Below are 25,868 nucleotides of genomic sequence, written 5' to 3' on the forward strand. Positions count from 1 at the left end.
GCCGTTAAGTTTGAATGGGGACATAGACAAGAAGAAGTTTTAAGATTTTAAAGCACCGATTGACGAATGCTCCAATTTTAGCCTTACCAGAACGAACAGAAGATTTTGAAGTATATTGTGACGCTTCAAAATTAGGATTCGGATGTGTGTTGATGCAACGCAAGAAGGTAATTGCGTATGCCTCCCGGCAGTTGAAAAAGCACGAAGAAAATTATACGACTCATGACTTAGAATTAGGAGCCATAATTTTTACCCTTAAAATCTGGAGACATTATCTATATGGAAGTAAGTTTACTATTTATACAGATCATAAAAGTTTAAGGTACATATTTGGGCAAAAAGAGTTAAATATGAGGCAAAGAAGATGGATGGAAATCCTAAGCGATTACGATTGTGATATTCAATATCACGAAGGAAAGGCGAACGTAGTCGCAGATGCCTTAAGTCGTAAGTATCAGGAGAAGCAAAAGCGAGTCCGTGCTCTTAGATTAAATTTACAAGTAGATTTAATGGAACAATTGAAGAAAGTTCAGGAAACAGCAATCAAGGATGATGCTGAAGGAATGAAAGGTTACATAAAAGAACTAGAACAAGGAAAGGATGGAATTTGGAGATTCCACAAGAAACGAATTTGGGTACCTAAGCAGGGAGAATTAAGAAATAAGATTTTAGAAGAAGCTCATAAATCTAGGTATACCGTACATCCAGGAAACAATAAGATGTACCAAGATTTAAGAAACAATTTCTGGTGGATAGGAATGAAAAAGGATATAGCTGAATACGTATCTAAATGTCTTACTTGTTCACAAGTTAAGGCCGAACACCAGAAACCTGCAGGACTACTACAACAGTTGGAAATGCCTGTATGGAAATGGGAAATCATAACAATGGATTTTGTTACTAAGTTACCCAAAACTAGAAAAGGTAATGATGCGATTTGGGTAATTGTGGATCGATTAACCAAATCAGCTCATTTTCTACCAATAAAGGAAACCTTTAGCATGGAAAGATTAGCCAAATTGTACGTAGATGAAATAGTATCTTTACATGGAGTCCCACTCTCCATTGTATCAGATAGGGATAGTCGTTTCACTTCCCATTTCTGGACTAGTTTCCAGGAAGCAATGGGAACCCGACTCAATTTAAGTACTGCATATCATCCTCAAACAGACGGACAAAGTGGAAGGACGATCCAAACCATGGAAGACATGCTCCGAGCATGTGTAATTGATTTTGGTGGTAATTGGGATAACCACTTACCCTTAATTGAATTCTCCTACAACAATAGTTATCATTCAAGTATCGAAGCTGCTCCATTCGAAGCACTGTATGGACGCAAGTGCAGAACTCTAGTTTGTTGGGCAGAAATAGGAGAAAGTCAATTATCAGGTCCAGAAATCGTACAAGAAACCACTGACAAGATAACACAAATCAAGGAAAGACTGAAGACGGCTAGAGATCGTCAGAAGAGCTATGCAGACAATCGCCGCAAGCCGTTAGAATTTCAAGACGGAGATAAAGTACTTTTGAAAGTTTCTCCTTGGAAAGGAGTAGTACGATTCGGTAAGAAAGGAAAGCTGAGTCCAAGAGACGTAGGACCATTTTCAGTAATGCAACGAATAAGACCAGTTTCTTATCGTCTACAACTACCAGAAGAATTAGCTGGAGTACACGATGTGTTTCATGTATCCAATCTCAAGAAATGTTTATCAGATGAATCCCTGGTAGTATCTCTTCAAGACGAAGAGGTAAATGAAAAGCTGAAATTCGTACAAAAACCACTACAGATAGAAGATAGAAAAGTCAAGTTTCTCAAGCACAAACGACTAGTGCTGGTCAAGGTCAAATGGAATTCAAAGAGAGGACCAGAATACACTTGGGAGCTAGAATCAGAAATGAAGCGAAAATACCCTCAACTATTTCAGTAAATCTCGAGGACGAGATTTTTCTTAAGGTGGGGAGGATGTAACAACTCTCACTAAAGTTAATACTTAGTATGATAATTATCCAATAAAGAAACCCTAATTGAGACACCCAAGTGATTCTGCATAAACCCTAAAATTTCCATAACAATCGAAATCAGGATCAGGGCCCCTAAAACTCGGGGGGGTAAACCCTAGTTGACGATTATCTAAAATAACTCGTTGTCAAATTTTAAATTGTAATTCTGTCAAGTCAGCAAGGCTAGTCCCAGAAACCAGCTACCCTATAATAGGTTGTGTCCCTTACGGACCGTAAGGGATAAGGCTTACGGTCCGTAAGCGGGGTCCAAATTCGTGTATAAATAGCCGACATTGGGACTTGAAATTTGGCCTTTGAATGACGTAAATTCTCATTACGTAGACTGAGTTATAGCAGAAACAGCCCACAACACACACAAAATCACTAATCGATGCCGCAATCAGGGTAATAACTCGATCGCTATTACGATTCAAACGTCCGATTGATTGTAACTATCCAACGATTGTTTAAGTGCTGCTCAAATTGAGTTTATACTTTGTTATTCATCGTGATTTCGACTTGAATGTTTGAGTGCTGTTCGAACTCGGACTATACTCTGTCATTCATTGTGAATCCGTTGAATTGTTAAGTATTGCACTTGTAAATCGTTGTGAGGGTTTAATCTCGTGAATTGCCGTAACTGCTGTATTAGTTACTAACCCGTTTGTGTGTGCATTGTTATTTAAATTAGGTTAATCAAGGCTAATCAGTAGGCTTATACTCTGCTCGTTAAATCTGCAACGTGAGTCATTCTCTTTTTATCAACTGTTTTACAATACTCCAAATTATTTTCCAAAGTTATAATTACAGTGATGAAGTTTATGTAGTCTTCAATTACAGCCGGTATGTGGGGTATTGTGCACATTACTACTGTTGTTATCACTTTAGATGGGCGAACCTAATTAGTGATATTCGTCACCATTGGGGCAGCCAATGGGGGATATGACCACAGTCACCGAAATGAGTCGAGTGACAAATACTGTGGGTAGTTGGGTTGATATCAGAAACATTGTAATCTCTCTTAATACTGTAAATTATAACAGATGAGTCGTTTTAGTAAACTAAATGATTCACTCAGTATTTCCCCGCTGACAAAACCTTTTTCAAACATGTTTCAGGTGATCTGTTGTGAGCAAAGAAAAAGTGTCGTGAAGCACTACAAGCTTAGAAAAGTGGCTCAATGTAAAAAAAATAAAGAAACATGTTTTGAGAAATAAAGATTTCGCAGTGAAATCACCTTATTGTAAATTATGGGATTTATCCCTAAAAACGGGCAGTTTTAATATTAAAAGATCCTGTTTAAAAAGACTTCCGCTGTCGTTTAAATTAATACCACGGGATTTCCTGCCTCGCGGCTCTGGACCGGGTCAAACCGGGGCCGAGGGCCGTGACATTTAAAATCTGGGAATGTTTTGTATTGATTGTCCAGATGTTAAAACACCATGGATATAATCAAAATACAATGTTTTCTGGTTTCCAGATAAAACACCATGACTTGAATCATAGTCAATTTATCCAGATTTTTTAAAACACCACGCCATGAATCTGATTACAGTTCTTCTAAACGTAATACACCACGCCTTGAATCTTATATAAAACAAAGAGGCTTCCGATTTAGATCTTGGTCATTAATTCCAATATTTAAGGAAAAAGGAGTGAATGTAGGTGTTTTTGGTTGTGTAGGATACGGTTACCATATTTGAAACATTGAAAAAGGCACTATTGCCCTTCAATTTTACATAAGGTCCCTTTAGTTAAAACACAATTTACATTTTTATACCCTATTGATCTCAACCATTAGATCAAATATCCAATGGTTTAAAACACTTCTTACCCTTCTCACATTTTAAACACTTTTTACCATATCCCTACCCTATATATATATATATATATAGGGTGGGGTTCCTCTACAAAGTGTGTTTTTCCTACAAAGTGTAGGAAGTGATCTTGATCATTGGATGAGTGTGTTTGATGGTTGAGATCATTTTGGTGGCATTTTAGTAATATATGTTTCTTAAAAGTAGGCTAATTTAATTGAACGGAGGTAGATGTGTCATTTAACTTCTTTTAAATAAGGAAATAATTGCTAATCATAAACCACCTCCATAATTGTCGTGATTTTCTCTCTCATTCCCTCTCTCTAATCTCTCGCATCCATAAACACTAAATCATACCAAAAATAACGATAAATAAGATCTAGATTTGTTTATAGTACTGTGTTTTATTGGTAAGACACAAAGTGATGAACTAGTGACTGACTGCTAAAACACAACGTCAAGAATTTGTTTATAATAAAACACAATGTAATAAAACCAGTTACAATTACGGACTGCTAAAACACAACGTGAGGAATCAGTTACCGGATGCTAAAACACAACGTAGATGTGTTTTAGTGATAAAACACATTGTGACGAACTAGATGAAATATGAACTGAATGTGAATATGTTGAAGCGATTGTCTTATAATCATTGATTCGCATTTGAAATCAAAGAGATATTTAGTTTCCTTAAAATTCTAATTAGTTAGTTTAGGATATAATAAATTCCATAATTAAAATAATTATCAAATTACTATCATGCCCTTTTGATATATATATATATATATATATATATATATGAGAAGGTTCATTTGAGAAAAAAAATTAATTGAGAAGAAAAAGAACAAAGGGTATAATTGTAAAATATTAAATACTTTTTCATTATCTCATTTATTATCATCTTTGACTAATTAATTAGTCATAAAATCTATCATCCTTCATACTAATGTTTTTTTACTACACACTTCAAAAGTTACCCTCCACCTTTCGAAATTTACCTTACACATGTTGAATCTTATCCTACACAACCTGTAATTTATCATATACACATTGTAATTTATCCTACACTCTAAATTATTTTATTTTATTTCTTTGAAATAATATATATTTTGAAGATAAGTTACAAATTTTAATGTAGTTAGCCATTAAAGAGGAATACTACTAATTAATGATCTTTGTAGGTTTACCATATTACCCTTATAGTAATATTAAATACTTATATTAAATGAAGTAAATTGAAGCATTCTTATTGGTTGAAATTTATTCTTTTTTCTTCTTACATAAAGTTTCTTCTCATTTGAACTCTTCACTATATATATATATATATATATATATATATATATATACATATAGTAGGGTTCCTACGGAAAGTGTGTTTTTCCTAGAAAGTCTAGGAAGCGATCTTGTCCATCTGATTGGTGTGTTTAAGGGTTGAGATTAAATCAATGGCAATCTTGTAATAATTAACTATATTTAATAGATTATTTTAAATGAGTAGGGGCAAATTCGTCCTTATGTGTGTTTTAAACCAATCAAAAATAACCGTCAGAGATATCACATCTCCTTAATACACGCCAATTTCCCTCTCTCTCTCTCTCTTTCTCTCTCTAAACCCAAATTTGGAAACCCCCAAAATCATACCAAAAATATCTAAAATCATGGATGAAGATAAGAGATTTTCCTTGTTCCATATACGTAAGATCAAGCTTTCATTGTATTGCGTGTTTTACAAAGCGATTACGGGTGATTCTTGTTCGTAATTGACGGTATTTTGCTGGTTGCAGGGAAGAGATTCAAAAAGCAGGAAACTTTGGAAAGGATAGATAGCAGCGGAACAGTTACCGGAAGCCGATCGAAAGCTGGGGCGAAATCTGCTGATGTAAAACACATTTGTATGAATCTGCTTGCTGTTAAAACACAGCTGCATGAATCTGAATTGTTGTTAAAACACAACTGTATGAATCTGAATGATAAAACACATTTGTATGAATATGCTTGCTGTTAAAACACAGTTGTATGAATCTGAATGATAAAACACATTTGTATGAATCTGCTTGCTGTTAAAACACAGTTGTATGTATCTGAATGCTAAAACACAACTGTATGAATCTGCTTGCTGTTAAAACACATTTGTATGAATCTGCTTGCTGTTAAAACACACCTGTATGAATCTGAATGCTAAAACACAACTGTATGAATCTGCTTGCTGTCAAAACACAACTGTATGAATCTGAATGCTAAAACACAACTGTATGCATCTGCTTGCTGTTAAAACACAACTGTTTGAATCTGAATGCCAAAACACAATTGTATGAATCTGCTTGCTGTTAACACACAGCTGTATGAATCTGAATGCTAAAACACAACTGTATGAATCTGCTTGCTGTTAAAACACAACTGTATGAATCTGAATAATAAAACACAGCTGTATGAATCTGCTTGCTGTTAAAACACATCACCAAGAACAAACTGTTAAAACTCAGTACCAAGAACATGCTGATAGATTCCAGCAAGAAAACGAAGGAATGATTGATATTACGTGAGATCAGAAATCGAAAACAAAAAATTCCGAAATTTATGTATAGTTAGTTATTGAAGATAATTTCCTAAAATAAAAATAGATTGTGAAAGTACATAAATGCCCTTTTAGATAAAATCTTTCAATGTCACATGTCACGTTCTTATTGCTTCCTAGACTTTCTAGGAAAAACACACTTTCCACCCAACTCCTATATATATATATAATATTTTTATATATAAGAATTTTAAACATTAAATGTTAAACAATTTTAAATATGAATATATCATTTAAAATATATCGTACAATATGCCTTAACGTACAACGCGTACGCGAGCAAGTTCGCATGTTATAAACCCGTAAAAGAAATATCGCATATTATAAAAACGAAAATTTGCACGTAAAAAAACAATATCGCATATTGTAAAAGAGAATATCGCATGTTTACATGAAAAAACATTTTCGCATGTTTGTATGGAAACCCAACAATTTCGCATGTTATTATGAAAAAAAAACCCAATTCACATGTTAGTTACAAGTATTCGCATGCTGATAATGCCCCGCGTACGCGTTGTACGTTAAAGTATTTTGTACATTAACCGGCCATATATATATATATATATAGGGGACCGCTAAAATGAGAACCACCTCGAGTTGTAAGAACCGTGAGAACTACACCGTACGGGGCGAGGTGGACCAAATTTTTTTTCATAAACGTAGATGCGTGTATTATAAACACATTTGTAAAAAAAATTCAAAAAACAAATGTCGTATGTGTAGTTTTGAGTACCACAAGTTTGTGTTTACGGGTACTGTAAATCCTACCGGAAACTTTGCGGTACACGTAAACACACACTTGTGGTGCTCAAAAACTTTTTTTTTGAAATTTTTTTTACAATACACGCATCTACGTTTGTGAAAAAAAATTGGTTCATGATGAAACAACGGTTAACCGGGTAGGGTTAACACACTGATCTCGTCAAGAAGGGTTAATCCCTTCCTCTCGAGGATCGCTGGCTGGATCACCGGTGGTTGATCTCCTGCACAAGGAAACAAGCCGTGACTCGTAACAAGGAGGATGGGGTGGGGGGTGCTCCTTGTTACCACTCTCCGGCGTGAGAATCAGTAGTTTGCTCGGGAAGCAAAGTAAGATAGTAGTAGTAGTGAGAGAGTTGTGAAGAGATACCTCAAACCTGGTTTGGGGTTGGTATTTATAGCCGAGGAGTGAAGGAGGATGATGATGGATGGACTGACGACGTGCTGCACCTTTGCAGGTGTGTCAGGCTTGTCGGTTGTGGAGGTTACGCCACGTCAGTCCATTGCTTACGTAGCTCTGACAAGTAACTTCCATTGGTGCCACTTGCACTGTGGTGTCAGTCCCACTTGTTTGAGTGCATAGGATGCGGTGCAAGCCGCATCGCTACGTGCGGTAACATCTGAAGTTACCGCGTCTCCTACTTGTGATCAAGGAATACGCGAGATGCGGTGCTAGCTGCATCGTCGTCCGCGGAGACTATTTGCCTGCATCCCTTGTCGTGACGAAAATGCCCATATGGCGCGGTGTCAGCCGCACCGTTACGTTCATCTTCTTTTACGCCTAAGGTAAGGCTTTCTTGTATTGATAAAAGTGTTCACTGGATGCGGTGCGATGCCGCATCGCTGTGAATACTTCCGTTTTCGTACACCAGATGTGATGCTCTGTCGCATCACTCTACCGTTCTCATATTCCATGTAAGTCCTTCTTCGTTACTAGATAGATTGGATTCAACCCTTGTGCCGACGCGTTCTCGCCTGGGCACAAGTAGGTTGTTAGCTAGTGGGGGTTTTGATAAGGGTAATGGTCACTCGCGGTCGATGCTGACGCGAGATCTGGGACCATACCCCTTCAAGTCCCCCCAGTCTAGTGTTGCTGCCACATACAAGTTGTATGTGGGAGGAGTACTGGACTATGGTGTTTGGAAGGTAGTTTGGAGTCTGGAGAAGATCCTAGACCATGTGTGGTCTTTTCTGTATGTAAATCAAGCTGGAGGTCTAGAAGGGTCATCTGACGCCTCTTCCGTATCGGTGAAGGAATCTCGTCGGACGCGAAATTCTCAGCCGATTTATGGCACTAGGTGGCTTGCCACCTGTTGTTGTGCCGAAGGTCTCTTGGAGACTTTGTTAGTAATGCTGCACAAACTTCGAACCAACCTCTGAGATGGTGGTTTGAAGGTATGCAGAGGTTTCCCATCCTTTAAAGGTGGTCTTTTCTTCATACCAATTGTTGAATTGGTGCATGAAGAAGAAAAGAAACTTTTGGACCAATCTTTGAGACTGGGATCAAAAGTAGTTGATGCTTGTAAGTGCTTTGCTCAAGCTCTATGTTCAGCATCTAGTCATGAGATGACGATCCCTTTTTTGTTGGGTTTTTGTGTTCGTCGTCATAGCTCTCTAGTAACCGCACGTTCTTTGCGGTTACCTCGTTGCGTCATTGTTGGCCATGTTTGGTCGAACAATGTATATTTGTACTATGGGTAAATAAACATGGTCATAGGCAAGGGTATGCCCACCATTGTTTATTCTATCCGGCCCATAGGCGGGCAAACAAAGTCATAAGCAGACTTGTTACCGCTGTTCGGACGCTTGTTGTTCGACGAGGGCTCGTTTAGAGCGCTTATCTGCGTTCGTTTTGGAGCCACTTACCTTCCCGCTCCAATACCGAGTTTGCCTTGCAGTAGCATTGCTCGGTGATGTGGAGTGAGCTTGGCTCTTCCGTAGCAACCACTCTGCGGAAGCTATGGTTATGTCCGTAGCTCCTCGTGAGTGTCTGTGGTTTTGCATTACCACATTTGCTCGAAGCGGGTGTGTTGCTCGGATGTAGCTCTTGAAGGTTCAGGAGACAGGGTTGCTGATGTGCGTTCGCGTACATTCCCTTCCTTCCTTTTGTTAAAGAAGGTGTTCATGTACCCTCTGCGGTTGTGAACCGGACAGGAGGGATTTGAAGCTTGAAGAGAATGAAGGAAATGCGGTTCCCCTGTGTCTGAGATGCGGTTCAGTCCAACGGACTACGCTGGTCCTGAGCATCTGACACACCTGAACGGGCTCGTGTGTGTCATGTCCGCATATTCCACGTGTGCTCGTGGGTAGTGCGGATAGGTATTATACCCCCTTATAGTGTAGAGATATATATTTTTACCTATTTTTAGGGGTATGTTAAAAAACGACATGCGGTATGGGTTACGGTGCGGTATACCAGAGAAACCGCATGCCGCTTATAATTGGATAATGTAGTCGCTTTTTGTTGCATACGTGGCTGATCTCACGTGTGAGTTGGTGGAAGTTGGTGAGATCTTCCTGGCATGTGCTGAAATGAAAGGACGTTTGCACTGCCCGAGGCATTAAATGCACTGTAGCAAAGAGTGTAAACGTCTCTTTTGTCAGGCGCGTGGGCGGCCACGCGCGCATGATAACCGTCAGCGAAAACGGCGCTCGACACGTGGTGTCATACGATTCGCTCTTTTTGAACGTGACGATTTGTTTTCTCCCTCCGCATTAATTGCGATGGGTATATAAGGGGAAACCGTTCGTGGTTTCCCCTCACTTGATCGAAATTTCAAAAATTTGCCGTTTAAGAGAGAACTTGCTATCTGTCTTCTCCGACGATTTTTTCTGAAATTCCGGTGAGGTTTCTAGTTTTTCTGTTCACCATCTTCTGTTTCTTTGATATTCTTGATGGCTGAACCATCTAGTCCACACAATGTGGAGGGTGAAAACCCTGAACAGCCGGTAGTGGCTGAAGAAGAAGAAGAGGGGGCTGCCGGTGGTGGATTACCGGCGTTAAAGTGGACCAGAAAAAGCTTTGATCGTCTTATGCTTGATGTCCAAATGCCCCCTGAGTATGGGGCTCAGTATCCATCGGAGGGTGATACTGGTGCCGACGCTCCGGCCGGTTATGTGACCATGTGGGCCGACTTTTTTGGTGACTGTAATCTCCGGTTACCGTTGACGGTGTTTGTTGTGGATGTCTTGGAGTGGTACAAGGTCCACATTTCTCAAGTGAGTCCGTTTGGTATGATTCGGATTCGTAATTTTGAGTTCACCTTCCGTGCTCTTGGTATAGAGCCTACCGTCGGAGATTTCCGACGGTTTTGTCAGATGACTGTGTCATTGGGTTTCTTTTCTTTCCGTCAAAGAGACGGTAACCCCAAGCTGATGACTCCTCCCAAGGGGATGACGATGTGGAAGAAGAAATTCTTCTACGTCAAGGCCGCTGCCATTGTTGCAGACATGACGTTTCGGAACGTGACCGAGACGATCATAGGGGAGACCATTGCGATGCCCAGCATGAAATCAGTGCAGTGGTTTCCGCAGCTTCAGACTATTGAGTCTGTGAAGCTGACCAACACGCAACTGTGGTTGTTGCGTATGATGTTGACGAGGAGGAACAAGAACTCGAGACCCGTGGTGCGGGAGAAAAGCGGTGGTGCGTACTCTTCATGTGTTTAAGTTCCCTATTCTTTTTTGTGGTACTGACTTTATGTTTGTTATCAGAGGATGCTCCCGCATGGAGGATGTTTGCCCCGGATTTCCTTGGTACGGTTGAGACCGTAGTTTGTGCGGATGGTGAGGAGGATCGTAATGCTATCATCCGTAGTAACTTCCGGGTGCCTACTGAGGCCGCACTGGCAGTTGAGTTGCCGCCAGGCAAAGGTATAATTTGGAAGCTTTTTCACTTGTGATGATAATGTTGTTTTATTGACTCACCCTTTGGATTGATTCCATGCAGGTGATCTTGGGGCCTTAGGGGACCCCGAAGCGAAAGGTGTGCCAAAGAGGCAAACTATGAAGGGCGTGCGCTTTCGCCAAAAGAAGATAAAGGAGGTCACTGTTGTGCCTCATCTGGTGCCGCAGGCGGCATGTATCTCTCACTCTTCTTTGCGTCGATACATGGATTATGTGATAGTATCTGATACCCTTGAGGGTTTGGGTACAGCTGCGGGGTCGCGTTCTGGTGCTGCGAAGAAGCAGGCAGAAGAGACGGCCGCGGGAGGGACAGCTGCGGGTCCCCCTGTTATTGGTGAGAAGAGAAGGCCAGAGCAGAAAGCTGCTGGTGGTGTTGAAACCAAACGTCGGAGACTGGTAACCAAAAGGTCTGCTCCGACGCAGAAAAAACCTGCGGTTGTTGTTGGTAAGTGTAGGCTAGCTTGTCTTAACTGTTATGTGTAACTTGTTTTGATAGCTATTTGACTTTGTTTTTTGTAGAGCTTCAAGATGAAGATGTCTCTATCTTTGATGCTCCAGGGTCACCCCCGCGTGCCACGGATGCGGGTGCAACTGAAGTGCCATCGACACCCCCTGCCAAGGTGGTGTCGGAGTCGACGGTGCGGACAGAGGGTACCGCAGAGGAAGTGGCAACCCAGATTTTTGATACCGTGGATTCGTCCAACAACCTTATCACTCCCCCTGACGGGGATAATTTGGATCTGCGGTTTTCTGATGCTGGGAAAGAAAAGTCTGATGCAGAGGCGCAGAAGGCTGATACTGGGCCGCAGAGCTCTTCTGCTGGTGTGAAGGTTACCGGTGCTGATGCCGGTGGTGCGGGTTATGATGGGCCTCCAATTCAGCCTGGGGAGTCTGAGTTGGAGTATTATTATCGCACTTATACCCAGGGTCGAAGTGCTGTATATCACCGACCCCCCTGGACTGTTATGCAGGGGGATGATATTTCTAATGACCCTGCGGCATGCAAGGAGATTCTGGGTGGTCTAGGCACCCCTTTTGAAGTTGAGCGGGCCCGCGCTGCACCCCGTGAGCTGCGCATAAACCAGCTCTCAACAATGTTAGTAGGGTCTTCTATTGTGGCGAATGCCATCTTGGAAGACTACAAGGTATTGGGTCGCCGCGAGGAGGAGGCCGCTCGTATGCGGGCGGAAGCGGAACAGTTGGTCCAGGCTGCTCGTGCGGGCGCGGAGCAGCTCGAGAAGGACAAGGCTGCTTTTGAGAAGCAGAAGCAGACTTCTGAATGGGCTGCCACTGCCCAGCTGAAACAGGTGCGTACCCTTGCTAAGCTTCTTGCTGATGAGCGCAAGAGTTGGAATGAAAAAATGTCCAATGAGCGCAAGAAGTGGAAAGAATCTTGGGCTAAGCAGAATGACATTCTGTTTCATGCTCGGCAGGAGTTGACGAATGCCAAGGCGGCGAACGTTACCTTGAGCCAGGAGAAAGCTGAGGCCATTTCTGTTAAAGCGCTGCAGGCGAAGGCCGACGCCCTGAAGGCGCTTGAAGAGGCCAAAGAAGCCGGGGCTCGTGCCGCGAAAGCCCTTGAGGAGGCTGAAAAGAGGGAGAGCCGTGCTTCTAAGGCTCTTGAAGAGGCGGATGTGGAGCGCATTCGTTTGGACAAAGTTGTTACCAGCCTGCAGGTATGTTTCTTTAACTTTGTTACTTTCTTCCTTGTTTCGTAAATGTTTATCGTGTAAACTGTTTACTGTTTTGTCAGGCTGAGGTTCAGGCCCGGGAGGTCGCGGTTACAGACCTTACTGCACGCGTGTCGGTTGCGGAGGAGCGGGCTGATGCCGCTATTGAGGCCAAGGATGCCTTGGTGTCCTCTGTTGACCAGTTGGAGGCTGACCGTGAGTGGTTGCAGACTCACGGTATCGCGCGTGTAAGTATCCGTTGCCTTTACATTTGCTTGGATTAGTATCCAAGACTTATGATTCTTTTATTGCAGATTGTTGAGGCTATCATGAATGCCCCTGAGACCGCATCTGGTTTGGACCTGGTTAAGGAACGTGCGCGCGATGCTGGCTTTAAAGCTGGTTATAACCGCTGCATTGGGCATATCAACGTATTATCCGCAGGCGGTTATACTGATAAGTGATCCGGGTTCCATGGTGTGGACACCGAGTCGCTTCTTAAAGCGGCCGAAACCTCCTTTTATGATACGCCCCTTGCCTGTGTAGGGGAACTGGACGATTGTTTGGAGGCTGCGGACTATGTGGACCGCTTGCGGATGCTTTATCCGGATGCGGAAGAGGAAGAACCCGCTGGTGGTGCCGGAGGAGATGCGGGAACCAGCGGCACAAAATAGGGTTTAGGTTGGCTAGTGTGCCTCCTTTTTGTGTTCCTCTTGTATAGAATAGGAACTTTATGTAAATTCATTAAGCATCATGTGGGTGCTTGAATTTTTTGAATACAAAGTTTCTTTGTTCAGTTTATACAAGTGTTTTTAATTCTTTCATGTCTGAACGTATGTATGCGTAACTTTACCCATTTATGAACGGGGTCAAGTATACTCCATACTTTTGTTGTATGAGTACGCGTCAATTCTGGTATTTACCGCGTTAGGGTTTTTAGAATTGTGTAAGCTTTGTAAAAGCTTATATATTCGGAACTCTACCCATTTGTGAATGGGGTCAAGTGTACTCCATACCTTTGTCGTATGAGTCCGCGTCAATTCCATTGTTTGCCTTTTTGGGCTCAGGAATTGTGTTAAGTGTTTAACAAAAACTTGTTTATCCGGCCGGATAAATATGCAAGTCTTTTTGCCTTTTGCTGGCCTATTACAATATTTGTGTGTGGTACCACTTTGTATGGGTATCGCGAATGAAGATTTTGCCAATTTGTTTTTGGGATACCGCAAAGTGGAACACGCATTTGTAATAGTAATAACAAACAATAATGTATAAAATTGCTTATTTATTTATTTGCAAATGGCCTGCGGCCCGATAGGTTACATAGAGAAATGTAAGAACATGGCTTACATATAACAGCGTCGAAGCTGTTGAGCATTCCATGTTCGTGCGATAGGTTCGCCTTCTAGCGTTTGTAATTTGTACGCGCCTTTCCCTAAGACCTCTTTGATGAGGTAGGGTCCTTCCCACCTGGGGGCATGTTTGCCTGGGCGCTCGGCATTAGATGCCTCATTGTCGCGTAGGAAGGAGTCTCCTGGGTTGAAAGTACAAACGCGGACGCGCGCGTTGTAGTACTTTTCAAGTTTGGATTTATATTTGGCCTCATTGATGGCAGCGTTTTCGCGCCTTTCTTCCAAGAGGTCCAAATCGATCCTGCGTTCCATGTTGTTGTCTAGTTTTTCAATAGCCAACATTCTAGGAGAGGGGAGACCTACTTCTGCGGGGATCACCGCTTCTGAACCGTAGACTAGGCTGAAGGGTGTTTCCCCATTGCTTGTTTTTGGGCTTGTACGGTGAGCCCATAAGATACTTGGGAGTTCATCGACCCAGCCACGCCTGGCCGTTCCCAACCGCGCCTTGATCCCTTCGACTAGGCTTTTATTGATACTCTCAACTTGGCCGTTCCCTTGCGGGTGTGCGACTGATGAGAATATGTGATCAATATGTAGTTCTTTTAGCCATTTTTGGAATTCGTCGGCAGCGAAGTTGGTGCCGTTATCGGTGACAATGCACATTGGTAAACCGAAACGGCAGATGATGTGTTCCCAAATGAACTTCCTCGTTATCATAGCAGTGGTTGAGGCGAGTGGTTTCGCTTCTACCCATTTTGTGAAGTAATCAATCGCTACTATGATAAATTTAACCGCACCCGGAGCGTCAGGGAATGGTCCCACCACGTCAATTGCCCATTTCTGAAAGGGCCATGCAGTTGTGACGGGGACTAAGTTGTTCTTTGGCCGCAAGGTTTTTGGAGCATGACGTTGACAGTCAATGCACTTGCGCAACTCTTTGACGGCGTCCAGGTGCATGCCGGGCCAGTAATACCCGGCATTCATGATTTTGGCCACTACCATGCGTGGTCCAGCATGTATGCCACATATGCCCTCGTGTATCTCTCGGATGAGGTATGTGGCATCCTGGGGGTTGACGCATCGTAGTAGTGGCCCGAGGTATGATTTGCGGTACAAGATACCGTCTCCCATTTGATAATGGCACGCTTTGTATTGTAGCTTGCGTGCTTCTGATTTGCTTTCGGGAGTCACACCTGACTGTAGATATGCGATAATAGGTGTCATCCATGATGTTGAACCGTATTGAATGACGTTGACTTGGCGCAGGGGTACCGAAGGATTTTGCAGGATTTCGATGCGTATCTCCTTTGCCAAGTGTTGGAAGCTGGTAGATGCAAGTTTTGATAGTGCATCTGCGGACTTGTTTTCGCTTCGATTAATATGGCGAATATTGAACGAAGCGAATTTGGATTTTAGTTGCAGGGCTTGCTCGAGGTAGAGGATCATGATATCCCCTTTTGCGGCATAGTCGCCGCGTACTTGGCCTGCAACTAACAAAGAGTCGACGTGTGCTTCCAGATGTTGCACGCCGATTTTGACTGCTAAACGTAGCCCCGCTAACAGGGCTTCATATTCTGCCTCGTTGTTTGTGCTTTTGAATTCGAGGCGGATTGCATATGTAAGCTCTTGGCCGTCAGGGCTGACGAGTCGCAGACCTGCACCCGCACCTTCGTCGTTGGAGGCACCATCTGTGAATAGTGCCCATGTCTCGGAGGAGGATGGCGTTGGTGCAGGAGTTTGTGCTTCTTCGCATTCTTGGATGCGATTCACCGGTACTTCGGCGGCGAAATCAGCTAAGATCTGGCCTTTAATCGCGGGGCGCGGTTTATAGTGTATCGTGTGCGCGCCCAGCTCGATTGCCCATTTTGCTAATCTCCCAGAGATGTCGGGTTTGGATAGGATCGGGCCGATCCTGTAATTGGTTAGCACTGTGATGACGTGGTTTACGAAGTAGCGTCGCAACCGTCTTGAAGCGTGCACTAATGCTAGCACCAATTTCTCCATTATTGAGTATCTCGTCTCTGGGTCGTTGAGCATCTTGCTGATGTAATAGATGGGTGTTTGAACCCCCTTTCGCTCCACTATTAATACCGCACCCACCGCGTTATCCGCGGCGGATAGGTATAATATGAGTGGCTCATCTTTGCGTGGTGCGGTTAGAGTTGGGAGTTGTATCAAACACTCCTTCATTTCCCGAAAAGCCTGTTCAGCCTCTGCGGTCCACTGGAATTGTTCTTTCTTTGAACAGCTCCGCAGGGTCTTGATGAACGGATAAGACTTAGCTGCGTGGTTGGCTAAGAATCTGTTAAGTGCCGCTAGCCTGCCGGCTAGCCGTTGCATATCCTTCATCGATGAAGGCGATGGCATGCGCTCGATCGCCTGGACTTTCTCCGGGTTTACCTTGAATCCATCTTTAGTGACGATGAACCCAAGGAATTTGCCTTCTTCCATTCCAAACGAGCATTTTCCTGGATTGAGCTTTATGTTAACGCTGCGCAGAGTTTGGAATGTTCTTTCAATATCTGTGAGCATGGTATCCTCTTCCATGCTCATGACGACCAGGTCGTCCATGTAGATTTCGACACTTTTGCTTATTTGGCCGCGGAAAGTGTCGTTCATCAACTTTTGGTAGGTTGAGCCCGCGTTGCGCAACCCAAACGGCATTTTTGTGTAGCAGTAATTTCCGGTGGGAGTCCGGAATGCCGTTTTGTCTTCATCCTCGATTGCCATTTGTACTTGATGGTACCCTTTGTAGCAATCGAGGAAACACTTCCACCTGAATGGTGCGAGATTATCGACTTTTTCGTCGATTTCTGGAAGCGCGTAACAATCCTTGGGGCAGGCTTTGTTAAGGTCTTTGTAATCGACGCACATGCGCCAGCCCCCGGACGGTTTTTCTACCATGACTGGGTTGGATAACCACGTCTGGTATTTGACTTCCCGCAGGATGCCTGCGGAGAGCAGTTCTTCGATCTGCTCTTGCATCGCCTGATTTTTAGCTGACCCAAGGTGGCGTTGGCCTTGGATCACTGGCTTAATACCTGGCAAGGTATTCAAGTGATGTTGCGCAATATCACGTGGGACCCCGGTCATGTCTGCGGGTGTCCACGCGAAGATGTCTTGGTTCCTGAAGAGAAGCTGCTTCAGTTGCGCTTTGGTGGTCGGGGATAAGGCGTGACCCAATGTGACCTTTTGTTCTGGGTATCTCGCGTTGAGAACCCATTTTTCTGGTTGGTCGTTGGGAGTGGGCCTTGCGACCTTGGTCGGACGTACTTCGTCCGACATCATGACGTCCCTGCGGGCATAGATTATCGCGACCCCTGATTCGGTTGGGAAACCAACCGCAGAGTGGGGGACGGACGTAATCATATTGAAATCTCCTTGGGATTCTCTCCCGAGGAGTACGTCATATCTGGAGGTGTGAGGTAAACCATGAAGTTTACCTCTTCTGTCCTTGTGCGGTTTCCGCTGGAAAGACGCACAGGGAAAGTAATCTGGCCTAGGGGAAAGACAGTTTCCCCTGCGAACCCGGTTAACGGGTAATCTACTGCTTGCAACCGATCTTTGTCCTCCTGGTCGAACTGGTTGAAGCATTGTTCGTAGATTATATCAGATGTACTGCCCGGGTCGATGAATAGACGCTCGGTGCAGTAGTGTGCCAGTTGGCCTGAAATGACGACGGCGCGCCTATCGCGCGGTCCGCCTCGGACTTTTGGAAAGACGACTTGCTCGTCTTTCCAGTCACATTCCGGCCTTCTTGCCGCTTTGCGCGGCCTGCCCTTGCCTCCGTGGATCATGTGGGTGGAAGCCACGTGCATGGTTCTCTTCCCGGAGGAGGTATCTTCGCCATGAGGGGTAATGCGCTTGGTGGGTTTTTACCCACCTGGCAAAAGGTGTTGCAGTTTCCCCTCCTTTAAGGCGCGCTCAATCTCCAGTCGGAGACTGATGCAGTTGTTGGTGGTGTGGCCCGAGTCCTTGTGGTACTCACAGTAGAGTGTGAGGTCCTGATTTTTCTTGGACTTCATTGGTTGGGCCGGTCGCAAGAACTGTGGGTCCGCAAGGAGGACCTCACTTGGCGACATGGTGATCTCGGTCCAGTTGCGGTCCCGAGAATCTTTTTTGATGCCCGACTGTCTCGGGTGGGTTGTAGTTCTTTGGGTCGAACGTGTTGGTTCGCGGGAAATACGGTTTGGAAATATCGCGATTTCCAACGTCCCGGTTGCGTTTATTGTTACGCTTGGACCCTTGGTGGGATGTTTCGGTTTGGGGCTTTGCCTTCGTCACATGCGGTTCAAGTGACCGCTGTGTCTGGGCGTATGTCCTGACCGCGGTCATGACATCTTCCCATTTTTTGGGCAAACCCTCTTTGCCAGAGATGGTCATGATCATCTCTCTGTCTTTGACGGCCCGGATGAAGTGGTTTCGTGCCATCTGGTCTGCCACGTCACCTATCTCCAGGCACTCTTTATTGTATCGGACGACGAATGCTTCGAGCGATTCGTCGTCTCTTCGCCAGATGTTCATGACGTCCAACGAGTCACGTTCGTGGCGTCGCTGCTGGCTAAAATGGGCGAGGAACTTGGTACGCAAGTCCTCGAATGAATCCAGTGATCCCACTGGCAAAGAATCGAACCATGCCCTGGCCAGGCCCGTAAGGGTCTGGGGGAAAAAAATACACCAAGTAGGTTTATCCCACTGGCCGTTGATGCCCGCACCCATGAAGATGTTCATGTGGTCGTCCGGGTCGGTCGAACCACTGTATTTCCCAACGTTGAATGGGAACTTTGTCGTGGTGACATGGGCGTTGGCAATCCGCGTGCCGAACTTGGAATTTTCGACCACTGCCTTTGGCCTGTATGGCTCGTTCGCAGGGCGCTTTGCCGCCCTAAGGTATGTGTTGCGGGGGTGACTGGGAGGAACATAGTTGCGTCCTCCCGGTCTGCTGCTGGTGTCATGTGAATCACCGCGGTAGCTATGGTCGTCAGGGTCGGTATGACCGTACCCTTCGGTGTATGGTTGTGGGCCCAATCGGCTCTGAATGCCTGGGCCGCGTCGGGAGGTTGACCGCCTCCTGTCCTCGCCATGGGGGCCAAGGCGCGTATGCACTGGTCCTCTGGTATGGGACCCGTATGAGGAATCATCCTCGTTGAGGGTGTGGACCGAACAGTAAGACGATCCCCGTTCTTCACGTCGGCTTCTTGAAGCCGGGCGTGAATGTATCCTGCCGTCGTATTGTAAAATACGCTCAACAGGGGTGTGCGGTGCTGGGGGAAGCCCAGCTCGTATATTCGCTTCAGTACAAGCGCGGTTGTATGCTGCGGTCAGCATGGCTGCCTGCTGCTCGTACCAGGTATGAACGGTCATACCTGGTGGGATCACAGATGGGAACTGTGATAAGTCATGTCCAAACATAAAGGAGGGACTCCTTTGTGTGGACGTGCCGATGTGTCCGGGTTGGGAGGTCGAGGCATTGACCCCTACCGGGGATGGGATTGGAGGATTTTGGTTATCCGCAGTGTTGTTTTGGTGATCTGTCATGATCGTGAGAGAGGAAAAAGGATGGTTTAGAAAATGCTAAGAGTAGCGGTGGGCGCCAATGATGAAACAATGGTTAACCGGGCAGGTTTAACACACTGGTCTCGTCAAGAAGGGTTAATCCCTTCCTCTCGAGGATCGCTGGCTGGATCACCGGTGGTTGATCTCCTGCACAAGGAAACAAGCCGTGACTCGTAACAAGGAGGATGGGGTGGGGGGTGCTCCTTGTTACCACTCTCCGGCGTGAGAATCAGTAGTTTGCTTGGGAAGCAAAGTAAGATAGTAGTAGTAGTGAGAGAGTTGTGAAAAGATACCTCAAACCTTGTTTGGGGTTGGTATTTATAGCCGAGGAGTGAAGGAGGATGATGATGGATGGACTGACGACGTGCTGCACCTTTGCAGGTGTGTCAGGCTTGTCGGTTGTGGAGGTTACGCCACGTCAGTCCATTGCTTACGTAGCTCTGACAGGGAACTGCCATTGGTGCCACTTGCACTGTGGTGTCAGTCCCACTTGTTTGAGTGCATAGGATGCGGTGCAAGCCGCATCGCTACGTGCGGTAACATCTGAAGTTACCGCGTCTCCTACTTGTGATCAAGGAATACGCGAGATGCGGTGCTAGCCGCATCGTCGTCCGCGGAGACTATTTGTCTGCATCCCTTGTGGTGACGAAAATGCCCATATGGTGCGGTGTCAGCCGCACCGTTACGTTCGTCTTCTTTTATGCCTAAGGTAAGGCTTTCTTGTATTGATAGAAGTGTTCACTGGACGCGGTGCGATGCCGCATCGCTGTGAATACTTCCGTTTTCGTACACCAGATGTGATGCTCTGTCGCATCACTCTACCGTTCTCATATTCCATGTAAGTCCTCCTTCGTTACTAGATAGATTGGATTCAACCCTTGTGCCGACGCGTTCTCGCATGGGCACAAGTAGGTTGTTAGCTAGTGGGGGTTTTGATAAGGGTAATGGTCACTCGCGGTCGATGCTGACGCGAGATCTGGGACCATACCCCTTCATAGCTCGAAGTATGGAGACATGAACAAGAAAATCGGATGGTTTGTCGATTACTAAAACAATAAGTATGTCCATCGGCCAAGTGGTACAAGTGATGATTTAGTTTCGAAGATGGCTCTAGATAAATACAACATGAAACATGGGCCCTTTCAATTTCTTAGGTAGTGGGAAATTTTGATTGCTTGTTTGAAATGGGCTTCCGTGCCGAACGAGGTGGCATAAGAAAAAATGTCTAAGACGACTGACTTAGGGGATTATAGTGTCGTTCGTTTGGACGTGCGACGCAACTTCATGACTATTGATATCGAGAAACTTCCATCTAAAACCAGGTGGTGGTGACTAAGATCAAAGACAAAATTGCGAAAAGATGGCTTACGGGTGCAAGCTGGAGTGAAAGCGGGGGTGCTTGAATTATGCATCTATTTTCAATTATCTTTTTTAATAAATTATGCTTTTTTTCTTTTAATTTGTACTTTTCTATTTAATATTGTGGTGGGGCATAAACCGTGTCAAATAGCACCAGTGTCACACAACCGTCATCGACTACCAACACTAAAGTTGCGGTGTGTTAATACAATGGAATTAGACCGAAACGTAAAACATATATAAAAAACTCAATTGATTTAGGACCCGCGCGTTGCGACAGACCTATCAAATGGGAAAAAATAGGTGATATAAAAATGTTAACCCACACACGCACGTTGCGCCGTGTTAACCCGCAAAAACTAGAACGAAACGCAGAAACATTGAACCACACACGCACGTGTTAACTCACAAGAATTTAGAACGAATCGTAAAACAAAAAAATTGCGAAATATGAATAGTACGGAGAAACAAAGTTGAAAGTAAAAAAATTGTGAGGTTAAATTGCAAAAGATGAAGCTTTTGGGTTGAAAGTATAAAATCAAATAATTGTGGGTTAAAAGTCTAATACCAGTTCTTTTTTTGAAAACCTCCTTAAGCATTTGGTATAACTTCTCTACGCACAAAAATGTTGCGAATTTGTAGTGTGTAAAGAAATGTTTAATTTTTGTTTTTTTTAGTTTAAGAAATATGAATTAAATGAAATGTTAAAAAATAATATTAATAAAAAGGAGATGAAAGGTAGGGAAGTGGAACCACACGAATGGAAAGGGGATGGGAAATGTGACATGATGATAAGGTAGTGGATGGGGATGACAGGGAGAAGGGAAACATACAAATAGCCTGTTCGAGTGGTGAATAGTAATTTACAAAGGCTCGAAACACAAACAAACTTAGTAACAAAATTGTCTCGCAAATTAGTTTTATTTATATAAAGTTACGTTGTTTACCTTTTTCGTTATTTTAGTAATATAACATCATATTTTATTAAATATTTGAATAAGCGTTGCACTGTAGTTAATTTTATCAATGATTCGATACCCATTATTCGAACGGGTGAAATAGTTGTTTTTTTTTCTTTATGTGAGGAACCAAACCGCTACAACATATTCATTTTTGTGGTTTTATGGACGTGGCGGTTTAAATTTATTGAAAATGAAAATGTATTCGAAACAGAGTATTTTTTTTTGGTATTGTAAGCAACAATGAGCACAGGTTCAGTAACAGTACCACGATGAACTGAACAGATACCGACCGAATAACATATGTACACTACCAGTATTGGTTTTTAGGATTTTCGATCGGTATAAAACACGAGTGGATATCCTTTGGACATATGTCTTTCGATTTCTATACGAAGTACTAGCATTATATCAAACCAAACCAAACCAAACCAAACCGTTACTGACTGAAATCCCGCTGCGAGGCACCAGTAATCCTCTTAGTTTGTTAAAACATAATCAGTCTTTACATATGTCATTTTATCATTTTGTAAATTTATAATGTTTGGGAACTATTATCGAGAAACCGTTTTAGTACTGACTTTTAAGCATGGTTGCAAAAGTCGCTAGGCACTCCCTAGTCGGTCGACTAAGAAATATTAAATTATAAAGAAATTCGTTTTTGTGAAATTATACATATGTCAAATATTATAAATTTACCAAGACTTATAATGAAATATCTGAATATCAATATAAATAAAAAATATATCTTCAAATAGTATAGTACTTCAAAAATTAATATTCATTCGTTTGGAAATGATATTTCTTCTTTAATATGATATACATAGGAATTAAGTTTTATTTTTTTAAGTCAAATTCGGCTCGAGTTGACCTAGCTACTAGATCTGATACCTGTCGAGGTTGAGCGCGTTTGATCAATTTTGAGTAATTTGACAGAGTTGAAGAAAGTCGACTCAACAACCTACCTTCTAGCGATTACTCGAGGCGTACTCGACCTCGAAGACCTTGTTTTACAACATTGGTTTTAAATATTTGTTTCGCTTGGGTTGATATAATTTATGAAATGCCAAATGCTGGGTAGGAATTGGTATTTAATCAAAGTAAATACCAAGAAGTGTAGACTTTGAAATATATACACGTGTTTGAAAAAAACCCTAGTTCTTAATATTTTTTTACAATTTCAAACCAAAGACATTAAGTTTCGAAATGATAAATTCGTTTTAGACTTCTACGAAATAAATGTTCGGTATGTGTGGTGATCAACAAATCCAAATAAGTTATAGTATCATTTTCTTATTGTTGCTCACTGGACTATAAATCATTGCATGACATAAAAGAATACAATGTTAGGGTTGGTGTTCTGGGTGATGGTAACTATGACTAGGGTTTTTTATGAGTCGAGTCAAGCTAGGGCAAGCTCGGGTTTGGCTCAATTATAAACCGAGCTGGCTCGGCTTGGCTCGGATTTGAAATCGAGCTGAAAATTTAAGTTCTGGCTCGACTTGGTTTTAAACCGAGCTGGCTCGGCTCGGCTTGGTTTGACTCGATTTTAAAAATAAAAATTAATACATAGCTCTCAAAATTTAGTATTCTAAAACATTATTCAATACCTCAAAAGAACATATTCAAGATTTGTTCAACCTAATACATTACAAGTCAAAATCACGTTCAACAGCGCAAAATAAGTTTTATATTTCAAGTAAATTCAAAATTTGTTCATTAGCATGACAATCAACCTTTAAATATGTCATAGATATCAAACCATAAGCCTAAATACATGTAAAAATAATCACTTTTTTTGTAATATATTAGATGTATATAAAAATAAAATATATTATAAGTAAAATAATTCGAGCTAAGCCGAGCCGAGCTAACAAGCGAGCCAAACCGAGCCAATTTGGCTCGTCACGAGCCGAGCCGAGCTAGGCTCACTTTCTAACCGAGCCGAGCCGGCTCGGCTCACTTTCAAACCGCGCCATATCGAGCAAGCTTTTTCCTAGCTAAATCCGAACGAGCTCCAAGCTACGAGCTTTTTGTAAAGCCGTAACTATGAGTAGTAGGAACGTGTGAGGACAATTTTAGAGACATCAACATTTATCAATTATCACCGGACATGTTGGTTTATTCAGAATGATATAATCTTTAAAAACTAAGCAGTGAGATTTCAAGATGGCTAGGTTTTTGTGTTAACTCTTGGCTAGGTTTATTAATATACTTAATAATTCGCCGTTTAAAATAAAAAGATGGCTTGGTCAAAGCGGCATATTTCCTATGGACTTTTTTGGTGTTTGTGATTTATACATAAAGCTAAAAATCAAATTTTGACCTAGCACAATGGCTAGAAATATGTGAGGGAAAAATGCTTTGGATAATATCATGGTCGATACATAATCAAACTATAGATCAGCTAGAATTTTTCAAAACTTTTCTCATATTTTGTATTTTGTATTTTGTATTCTCCTATATAGAAGAATGAAATGAACAGTAATATTATAATATAATAAGTTTTATTATTTTAAGTTATATTATAATATAATAATTTTTATTATTTTTATATCTTCTTTACTTTTTAATTTTGATAAATTTGGTGTAAACCGGTACTTATATAAAAAATACCGGTTCGTTATCGGTACATGAAGGTAAAAATCAGCACTAACGTAATACATAAAACGACAAAGTCGGTACCGGATTGAGTTTGATAATCTTTTAGTTCGAGAAATTTGGTACTGCTACCCAGTACCATTTGCTCATCTCTGATCACGGGTACCATACGAACAACAACGGTATCGTACGACTTTTTTTTTTAATTTCAGGGGTAGTGATTAGTTCGGTGCCAACTGATACCGAATCGGTATTGGTACAGAAAATACCGGTTACGGTATCGGTATATGAAGGTAAAAACCGGTAGCGAACCGGTACCACGAACGCCAAACGTCAGTACTGAACTGGTACTTAAGATCTTTCGGTTCAGGAAATTCGGTACCGGTACCCGTTACTATTTGCTCATATCTGACTACGGGTTTCTACCGAACAACATCATTACCATACAACTTTTTTAGTTGATTTTCTTTCGGTTACTTTTTAGTGTTTTTTCTACATTTTTTTCCTTGTCAGCAATTCCGTGTGCAATGCGCTCGTAGTGATTTCAAACACATATAAACACAGACTAAATAACAAAATAAGATCGCCGCAACGCGGCGATGGTTTTATAACTAGTTTAAATAATATTTAGATCAACCTCTTGACAAGTTAAACTTAAAGATACTCACAACCAATCTTTAGGAGATTATATATTTATATTAATACAAGTCGAAATAAAAGATAAAATAATTTTTAAAAAATAGTTTTTTGATGAAGGAATAAATTTACCCATTTGACTTATGAAGATTAGTAAACCTATTCTGAGTTACATCCAATGAGTAAAACATGCATTATTCTACAATCAAGTACATAAAAAAAAAAAACAAATAATAGTTACCACATTCATCACCTATAATCTTTATGTGCATGCATGTAATGAAAAGTAGAAAACTGAGAATCCTCTTTTCAGTTTTATTGATGTCTTATTTTGTTCTAAATTTGATACCATTAATCCTCTTTTGAGCACACGGGTCTTGTTTTACACTTTCTTTTTAATTGTCGAAACTTTTTGTTATTGAATATGAAGAGGAGAAAGAAAAATGGGAATTTTGTTCATTTATTTAATCGTGTGCTTGTCTGAAACTTTTTAGTGGTATCTATCATGTTTATTCTTCATAAAGTAATAAGAAACTATTAATTTTATAAACCAATAACGAAAATTCACTACAATTGTAAGTAACACAGGGTTAATTCTTCATAAACCTAGCAAATTTATATTTTGCTACCAAATAATCATATATATTTAAGTGATTTCTCATTTCTAACATATGTAACCT

This window comes from Helianthus annuus, chromosome 12 (genome assembly GCF_002127325.2).
Source record: "Helianthus annuus cultivar XRQ/B chromosome 12, HanXRQr2.0-SUNRISE, whole genome shotgun sequence".
Taxonomy (NCBI): Eukaryota; Viridiplantae; Streptophyta; class Magnoliopsida; order Asterales; family Asteraceae; genus Helianthus; species Helianthus annuus.